The sequence below is a fragment of the Eptatretus burgeri genome, chromosome 4 (assembly GCF_056783735.1).
Source record: "Eptatretus burgeri isolate ZD-2024b chromosome 4, Ebu_testis_v1, whole genome shotgun sequence".
NCBI lineage: Eukaryota > Metazoa > Chordata > Myxini > Myxiniformes > Myxinidae > Eptatretus > Eptatretus burgeri.
In genome coordinates this window covers 34,290,481-34,300,480 of record NC_140964.1, presented here as the reverse complement: position 1 = coordinate 34,300,480, position 10,000 = coordinate 34,290,481, and the positions used below count along the sequence as shown (strand labels likewise).

The following is a 10,000-nucleotide window of genomic DNA, read 5'->3' as shown; positions in this document are numbered from 1 at the left end:
GTCCAAAATCATGCACCAAAATGAGATAACGGACAAGATCATACAATGTGCAATGCGTAAGAACAATGACCATCCGTTTCTTTGGAACGCAGCATTGAGATAACAGCTTCGTCGTGGGCTTTAGCCGTATATCTAATCTCGAAGGTTTTACACAGACGTATCCTACGACGTTGACCTTGCTGCACAAAGGTTGTGAATTGGAAGGACCCAGCAATGAAAGTTGCCTCATAGTGGAAGATCCGTTCCCCGAGTTAATATACGTGTCATTCAGAAAGGATCATAATTGTTGAGATCTTCCTTTGCCATTCTTTAATGTCACAGATCCCCTTTTAAGGGCTGTGTATCAACAATATTGGCAGGAAGTGAGTACCATGCAATGATTAATAGTCTGTAATGGAGATAACTAATGTCATTATTATTATTATTGTTATTATTATCCTATTTTGATCAAATGAAAATTCGATCAGCATTTACTAAAACGTTTATACAACATACACATAAGGTTGTTACGGTATGAGGTTTTACTTCCCTTCACTTGATGGAGCTGAAACATCAAGAATAGGGGGCAAACAGAACACGTCAAAACATCCGGAAGATACATGTTCAATATTCTTGCCATGCCACATGTTCTGGTTAATAATTAGCAGCAAATGTCTTGGGAGAGTAAAGAAAACACTCAGTTATAAACAACCGTTGATTTGATTTTTAATGGCGCATCATGACGAACACTTTGTTCGGAATGTTAGTAGATAGCTGATGTAATACTGCACCATTCCTCCTTCTGATCAACTGCATTAAATTCAATGGTGGTTTCTGCTTTGTCGACTCTGGCTCTCTGGTGGTCTTCCAACATGCCACGGTGGAGTTCTGTTCGGTTTAGGTCTTGGCTTTGGGGTTTTTTTTTTTTTTTTACCCAAAATATCACAATAAGAGATCTTCAAAAAGCAAATGCTACTTTGCAATGTGGAGAAAATATGTACAGGATATACAAGTTGCGAGTTTTCAAGTTTTGGTATTCTGTCCCAATGTTTTTGGTGATGAAGTAAATAGTTGTACATACAAGTTATTTCACAAGCCTTTAAATGTATACCATATTTACACGACTAGTACACTGACTCCCTACAGGACTCCGAGCAGGAAGGGTCGTGTTATTATCCTCTCTGGGGTATATCAATTACAGTAGATCTACGCTCGGGTCCGTTAGTCTGTGGGGAACGTGATAAGCACATAATGCTTCAAGAACATCGGATACCCCATAAAATGCCACGATAAGCTATTTATACACATAAACACAGCATTTGTCCGAGGAGGAAAAACCTCTTGGGGAGGGTGGATATTATTAGCTTATCTGGAATTTAAATTCCAGATAAGGTATTGTCATCGCTCACTGTCCGTTCGTCTATTTCGACTTCTCCAGACAAACCTCTGGGCCGATCCGGCTTAAATTTGGCAGTAATGTTCTATTCCTCACTGGTAACAGGAATTGCAAAGCTCGTTCCAGTCACATGACGTAAAGAATATCAAAATGGCCGACTTAGTAAATTTCTTCAAAAATCTTCTCCAGACCAACCAGACAGAACGTGATAAAATTTGGGTTACAACATTAGGCCAGGGTAAGGATGCTAAATTGCAGAGGTCATGCCGATCACTTGACCGGAAGTGTGTCAAAATGGCCAAGTCAATTTTTGGGAAAATCACTAAAATTCTTTCAAAAATCTTCTTCTCCAGACCCACCAGTCAGTATGCTACCAAATTTGGGTTACAACATGAGGATAGGGTCCTGATGTTAAATTGCGGAGGCTATGCCGATGACATGACCGGAAGTGTGTCAAAATGGCGGTCACGCAAATTTCTTCCAAAATCTTCCTCTCTCGACCCACCAGTCAGAATGCTCCCAAATTTGGGTTGAAACAGTAAGCTCGGGTAGGGATGTTAATTATATTGTGGAAGTCATGCCGATCACATGACCGGAGGTGTGTCAAAATGTCGACTTAGTCAACTTTTGGGAAAAATCGCATTAATTCCTTTAAACATCTTCTCCAAACCCACCAGTCTGAATGCAACCAGATTTGGGTATAAACATTAGGACAGGGTCGTAAGGTTAAATTGCAGAAGTCATGCCAAAAACATGACAGGAAGTGTGTCAAAATGGCGGATTTAGTAAATGTTTGGGAAAATCACACAAATTCCTTCAGAAAAATTCATCTCCAGACCCACTAGAAGGAATACAACCAAATTTGAGTTACAACATTAGGCCAGGGCCCAGGAAAGCTACAGATCCAGTGGTCCTATTTTTAGTACTAATATTGCTTGTAAAAATATTAACATTTTGCTATAATCATTAGTGTTGTTATTATTTTTGTTATTAGAAGCAGCCATGGTAACAAGGCAAGATAAGCTATCTATATACCTAAACACATATTTCTCCCAAGGCGGGAACCCTCTCGGGGAGCGGTGACAAATTAAATTGCTAAAACCTCCATCATGTGACCATTAGTCCTCCTGTCAAGTTTGGATGAGATTGGATAAGTAACGATCAAATGTATCGTGGACAGGCAGACAGACAGACACCAAATGGCATATTTACACGATTTGAGGGAAGAACTTTAAAAAAATTATTTTTACAAAATGAAATGTTTTTACTTCAGTACACTTTACAACCGAAACCAAAGTCGGGAGATTATAGAAAGGGTGTGCAACATGTTTTTCCGGTAAAGAAAGAGGTGGGAAGGAATGGGAGCCTCAGTGGTGCATATTTCTGTTTCCGCTGTCGCTGATGACTCGCCACCAAGTGATGAAACAAGTCTGGTGGCTGAGGGGGTTGTGTTGCATTGGGAATCTCATGCATGTACTACTTGTCAATGTCAACAGCTCGAGAAAAACCTCGGTAGTGCTTTTAAAAGCAAAGGGCTAACCTTGTGGAGCTTTTCATAGTTGCTTTATGCAGCTTTCTTTGGCAGGAAAAGCCTGGAAGTATATGTGAATGTATATCTACACATACATATAATATATACATACATATAATACATATATATAAAACATATAATACATATAATATATACATATATATATATATATATATATATGTACATATAACATGCACCACCGGTCAAAAGTTTTATAACACCCCCATTTTTCCAGTTTTTACTGAAATTTAAGCAGTTCAAGTCCAGTGAATAACCTGAAATGGTACAAAGCTAAGCGGTAAACTGCCAGAGGTTAAAAAAAAAAAACGTTTAGGTTACCAAAAACTGAAAAATAATGTAAATTTCAGAGTGGTTAAAAAAGGCCCTTTTCAGGTAACAAGTAATGGGTTAGCAACTGCAGCTGTTCTGCAGCAATGGAAGTAAATTAAGCCTTGAAAGTTGATGCAAACAATTTCTACAGGTATCACAACTTTTGTTGATTAGTTACAAACCCTGTGTCTGTATAAAAGCAGTGTTGGAACAGACTGTGTTGCTACACCCTCTGAAGTATTATTTGGACAATATTACACTGCATGAAGTAGTACATTGCTATCATAATGTCGAGAAAAAGAAAAAGACAAAGGAAGACAAACAGACCATTATAACCCTTAAAAGTGTAGGTCTTTCCTTTAGAGAAATTGCAAAGAAGGGCCAAGGTGTCAGTGAGTACAGTTTCCGACACCATCAAAAGGCACTTGGAAACTGGAGGAAACTCTGACAGGAAGAGGTCTGGCAGACCCAAAGCCACAACACATTCAGAAGACAAGTTTCTGAGAGTCAACAGCTTACGTGATAGGCGGCTCACTGGATAGCAGCTTCAAGCACAGCTTAACACTGGTCGTAGTAAGGAAGTCTCAGTTTCAACTGTAAAGAGAAGACTTTGAGCTGCAGGTTTGACAGGTCGAGTGGCAGTTAGAAAGCCATTGCTAAGATGGCAAAGTAAGAAAAAGAGGCTTGCCTGGGCCATGAAGCACCGCCAGTGGACTAGTGAAAACTGGAAGGTCTTATGGACCGATGAATCAAAATTTGAAATCTTCGGTTCATCACGCAGGGTTTTTGTTCACTGTCGAGTAGGCGAAAGGATGGTTCCTCAGTGTGTGACACCAACTGTCAAACATGGAGGCGGAAGCATGATGATCTGGGGCTCTTTTGCTGGATCCAGTCGGCGACTTGCACAGAGTGACTAGCACCCTCAACCAAAAGGGCTACCACAGCATTTTGCAGTACCATGCAATACCCTCTGTTGTACGCCAAGTTGGTCAGGGGTTCATCCTACAGCAAGATAATGACCCAAAACATACCACCAGCTATGTCAGAACTACCTGAGAAGAAAAGAACAAGATGGTAGGCTTCAAATCATAGAATGGCCAGCACAGTCTCCAGACTTAAACCCCATCTAACTGGTTTGGGATGAACTGGACAGCAGGGTGAAAGCAAAGCAACCTACAAGTTCAACACATTTGTGGGAACTTGTGCAACAGTGTTGGGAAGAGGTTTCCGAACAATATTTGATTTCCATTGTATAAAGAATGCCACGAGTATGTCCAGCTGTTATATCTGCAAAAGTTGGCGACTTTGATGACTCAGAAATTTAGATTAAATTTTGTTCAACAAAACGATTCCATGATTTATTTTATCTGCATTTGTTTATTTGTTCTGTGCTTTAATTTCAGAGTACATTGAAACATTAAACTACTTAAATTTCAGCAAAAACTGGAAAATGGGGGTGTTCTTAAACTTTTGACCGGTGGTGCATATTATATATATATACTGTATATATACGTACATAGCCTGGTGTTGGCGTAGTGGTTAGGGTGGCGGCTTGGGATCTAAAAAGTCCGGAGTTCAAGCCACGTTGTCCGCTTGAATTAATACACACCAGGAGGTTGACTCAGCCTGTCATCCTTCCGAGATCGGCGAAGTGAGTACCAGTGTACTGGGCCCGGTGTATGCCCCGGTTAGAATAGGTGTACCATATCCCTGTGTCGTAAGACGCAACCAGTGTTGCATCAGGAAGGGCATCCGGCGTAAAACCTGTGCCAAATCATTATGTGGATCATAACGGATGATCTGCTGTGGCGACCCCTAACGGGAGCAGCCGAAAAAATAAATATATAACACATACATATAATATATATATCTACATATAATACACATATAATATATATCTACACAAAATACATATATACATATAATATATAAATATATATCTACATATGAGGCCCCGCGAGGAGGAGTGATGTAAGCGACATTTTTTAATGATATGATGATGATAGGCTCGGATGAAGGGTAAGGGTGAAAATAGTGCAATATGGCATTAACTCCAAAATGGCCGATGTGTCCCTCACATCACTCCTCGCGGCGCCTCATATAAAACATAAATATATATATCTTCATATAATATATATATATATACATATATATATATATATATACATATTATATATATATACATATTATATATATATATATATATATATATATATATATATATATATATATATATATATATATATATATATATATATATATATATATACACATACAGTAGACTTGGCGTAAGTCGGCAGTGTGTCACTCGTCACTTCGCCTAAGTCGGCAGCGTCAAAAAGTCCCGAATTTATCTCATGTTAAGTCCCTATGAATAAAGAGTCATCGCTCTGTAAGTCATCATCTCTAAGTTGTCACTTCGTCTAAGTCGTCAGATGTTGTCCGTTCTCACGTAATGGAAACTCAAATAAATTACCACTCCTAACTCGTCACACGGAACTGCTGCCTCGTGAGAATCCCGATTTCATGGAATCGTGATGCTCGCTCATTGGTTTACACCGCCAGTGATAGGCTATTTATAACTGCATGCACACGTTGATCGCACTGCCGGCAGGACAATGGCGATGAAGCGTAAGCTTACAACTAAAACCTACCAAGAAAAATACGACATTATCCAGTTTTGCGAGGCAAACCCACTGATGAAGAAAAGAGCCACAGCTGAGAAGTTGGACATCAAACGGCAGACATTGAACGATATCTTGAAGAATAAGGGCATGATGTTTGGACAAGTGGTGAAGATCGCGAGGCTGGTGGTAAGTGTGAAACGCATGAAATGTGTGTCCTTTGAAGATGTCGATGACACGCTCATCATCTGGTTTCGGCAAATGTCGGCTCAGCCAAATATTCGGTTGGACGGTGAAATGTTGCTGCTGAAGGCACGTAAATTCGCTGCGGATCTCGGGCATGATGATGCCGAGACCTTGCCGATGCACTGGATAGACAGATTCAAAGTGAGGTGGGGAATCGGAAAGGTCAAGAAGTGCGGCGAATCAGGCAGCGTGGATTCGGCAGTGGTGCACGACTGGAAGGATGGCAAATTGAAAGACATCTTGGAAAGGTATCAGCCTCGGGACGTGTACAATTCCTATGAGACTGGGCTTTTCTGGCAGATGCTGCCAGAAAAGTCTCTGGGGTTCGTTGGTCAATCCCATCATGGTGATAAGCAGGCGAAGTGGTTGTCTTACAGTTGTTCATTATCTTTACTTTTGATAAACTGATTCATGAATTCCATCTTTGCTTGATCATTTTCCAACTCACCAATGAACCCCCACCTATGCCACGAGGATTGTGTTTTCCTTTTGGTACAATAGCCGGCTCTCACACGTATGTGTCCAGGCCACGCGCGACTTCATCCTTCACCCCACAGCCATCATGAATGTTCGCATATGCGAAAGTCTTCACATTTCTAAGTCGTCACTTTTTCTCGGTCCCGATGTTGACGACTTACACCGAGTCTACTGTATATATATATATATATATATATATATATATATATATATATATATATATATATATATATATATATATATATATATATATATATATATATATATATATATATTGTGGTTGACAAAATTCGCAAACCACCATTCAGGTCCCTTAGGTGAGATATCTCTAAGTATTTGTGTAGTTAGCCCCAAACCCGTTGTTTAGAGGGAATATATGTCATTCATTCGGGCTGCGACCCCTCTAGATAGCCATATTTCTTTTACTATCTTTATTTTGGACCAGCCGCCATTACTACCACCACCAACCACGTCTCAACAGCCATCACACAACAACCACCAACCGCAACGCCGCTTCACAACAACAGCCACGACCTTTACAGTCACAACTCGCCCTCGCAACCATCGCATCACCACCATTCCCGCGCCACTGGTGGGCACCGATACTGGACTCGTGCAGGGCGCGCACCGAGCAGCGGGTGCAGAGGCACAGCCTTTCCGAAGAAAACGGATCAAAAACGACTCACGCCCACTTCTGTTCCGTCCTATCGGCGAGCGTGGGGCGATTTGGCCCCGCCTCCAGGCGCGTTGGAGTAATATCGCTATATGCAAATTCATGGATCAAAAAGCATTCACGCCCACTTTTCCTCGGTCCAATGGGGAGCCAGTTAGAGGTGAAGGGTCGGAGGTAAAGGGTCGAAGGTGAAGGAGCGAGGCCACGGGGCATATAAGGGGCTGCGTTCGTCAGTCAAGGCAGTTAAGAGTTCGGAGGCAGTTAAGAGTTCGGAGTCAGTTAAGAGTTCGGAGTGAGTGAAGAGTTGGGACGAGTCAAGAGAGGAGTCGGAGAAGGCGGTTGGACGGAGCTGTGGAGAGGTGGCGGCGGCGAAGGCGGTCGAGGGGGTGCTCGTGTCAGAGTCGGGGAGCTGCGGAGGGGAGAGGCCAGCAACGCGACCAAGGTCGTGGTGGAGACGCTCGTCGCGGGACCCGAGACAGGGAGATATCCTCCTTCCCCCGAGCATCAACAACCCCCACCTGTTCCCCCCAGGGAACATATATATATACCAGGCAGTCCCAGCGAGGCCCGCGGAGTCGGGGCGCCAGCGCCATTTTGCGGCTCATCATCAGACGGGTAGGCCCGACGCGGTCTCGGCCCCAGGCCCGCCTGCCCCCCCTCATCCTTGAGGGTGGTCCTTTTCTTTTGCTTTGGGTATATGTGTTGTCGGCGCCGTCTGTGAAGTAAAACTGTATAAGTGTTGCCGTGTGCTCGGTAGTCGGTTAGATCTGCATTGTTGCATTTGCTTTTTGTGTAATATTGTGTTTCTTCTTCTTTTACATTTGCTTTTGGTGTAATTGTATATGTGTGCTTTCCGTTCATCGTGAAATAAATGTGCTTTATGTTGAACTGTTTTCCCGCTTCGCTTCGTCTTTTCCTCTATTGAATCTCCATCTTACTTCACGTAAAGGGTTGGTCGTGGGCTAAAACGCCCGATAATTAATCGAACCGTCGAGGCCGACGATAACACCGCTCGGTTATCCCGATAGTACGGAACGGGTCGCTTAAAGTGGCCCGTGTCCGAAGTCGACCTGCGGCGAGGTGCGATCACCCGGTCTACCCTCCGTGTGGGTACTTAGGTAGGTCGAATTTGGCGAGCAACCCTATCCCACGCGGGGGCCGATTGGCACGATCGTGGTGAGGCCGAAAGGTCCACCCGTGACTAGTTCTCGGCGTTAGTCCGAGAGGGTCACGACGGGATTGTCCGTCCGGTGGGCGACGTGCCGCGATTCGAGTTACGTGGCCGTTCGCACGCCGGCGGGCGCGAATCCGCAACAATATATATATATATATATATATATATATATATATATATATATATATATATACATATATATATATATATATACATATATATATATACATATATATATATATATATATATATATATATATATACATATATATGAGCACCAGTTGTACTGGGCCCGGTGTATGCCCCGGTTAGAATAGGTGTACCATATCCCTGGGTGTCGTAAGAGGCGACCAGGGTTGCGTCAGGAAGGGCATCCGGCGTAAAAACCTATGCCAAATCAGTATGCGGACAACAAAACGAATTTCCATACCGGATCGGTCGAGGCCCGGGTTACCAACGACCGCCACCGGTACCGGTGGTCAGCAGGGTACCAGTGGAAATTGTGCTACTGCTGGGCGAAGGAGGAGAAGGAGACGGGGAAGGCGAGTCCGGAGGCAGTGGGAGAGGGGGAAGGGTAGAAGTGTGGAGGTGAGAGTTGGAACTCTGAATGTTGGGACGATGACAGCAAAGGGCGAGAGTTGGCTGATATGATGGAGAGAAGAAAGGTGGACATACTGTGTGTACAAGAGACCAAGTGGATGGGGAGTAAGGCGAGGAGCATTGGAGGTGGTTTCAAACTGTTCTACCATGGTGTGGATGGGAGGAGAAATGGTGTGGGATAATCCTGAAGGAAGATCATGTCAAGAGGGTATTGGAGGTGAGAGAGTGTCTGACCGAGTGATGAGTGTGAAGTTGGAAATTGAAGGGTGATGATGAATGTTATCAGTGCATATGCCCCACATATGGGGTGTGAGATGGAATATAAAGAAGATTTCTGGAGTGGGTTAGATGAAGTGGTGGAGAGTGTATCCAAGGATGAAAGAGTGGTGATTGGAGCAGATTTCAATGGACATGTTGGGGAAGGGAATAAAGAGGATGAGGAGGTGATGGGGAGGTACGGTCTCAACAAGAGAAATGTGGAAGGGCAAATGGTGGTAGAGTTTGCAAAAGAATGGAAATGGCAGTGGTAAACACGTATTTCAAGAAGAAGGAGGAACACAGGGTGACATACAAGAGTGGAGGAAAGTGCACACAGGTGGATTACATCTTAAGTAGGAGATGCAACCTGAAAGAGATTAGTGACTGTAAGTTGTGGCAGGGGAGAGTGTAGCTCGACAGCATCGATTGGTGGTCTGCAGGATGACTTTCGAGGTGAGGTTGAGGAAGAGAGTGAGGGCTGAACCAAGGACCAGATGGTGGAAGCTGAAGGAGGAAGACTGTTGCGTGAAATTTAGGGAGGAGGTGCGACAGGCGCTGGATGGTGGTAAAGATGGGTGGGATGATTGGGCAACGACAGCAGAAGTTGTGAGGGAGATAGCGCGGAAGGTACTTGGTGTGACATCTGGACAGAGGAAGGAAGATAAGGAGACTTGGTGGTGGAATGAGGAAGTACAGGAAAGTATAAGGAAGA

General features: G+C 43.4%; 1 protein-coding gene across 1 annotated transcript in view; it reads left to right on the top strand.

The window, feature by feature from the left end:
• The window catches only part of LOC147027776 (uncharacterized), a 55,108-nt gene that overhangs the window by 27,393 nt on the left and 17,715 nt on the right, over positions 1-10,000 (top strand). The window lies entirely within an intron of this gene.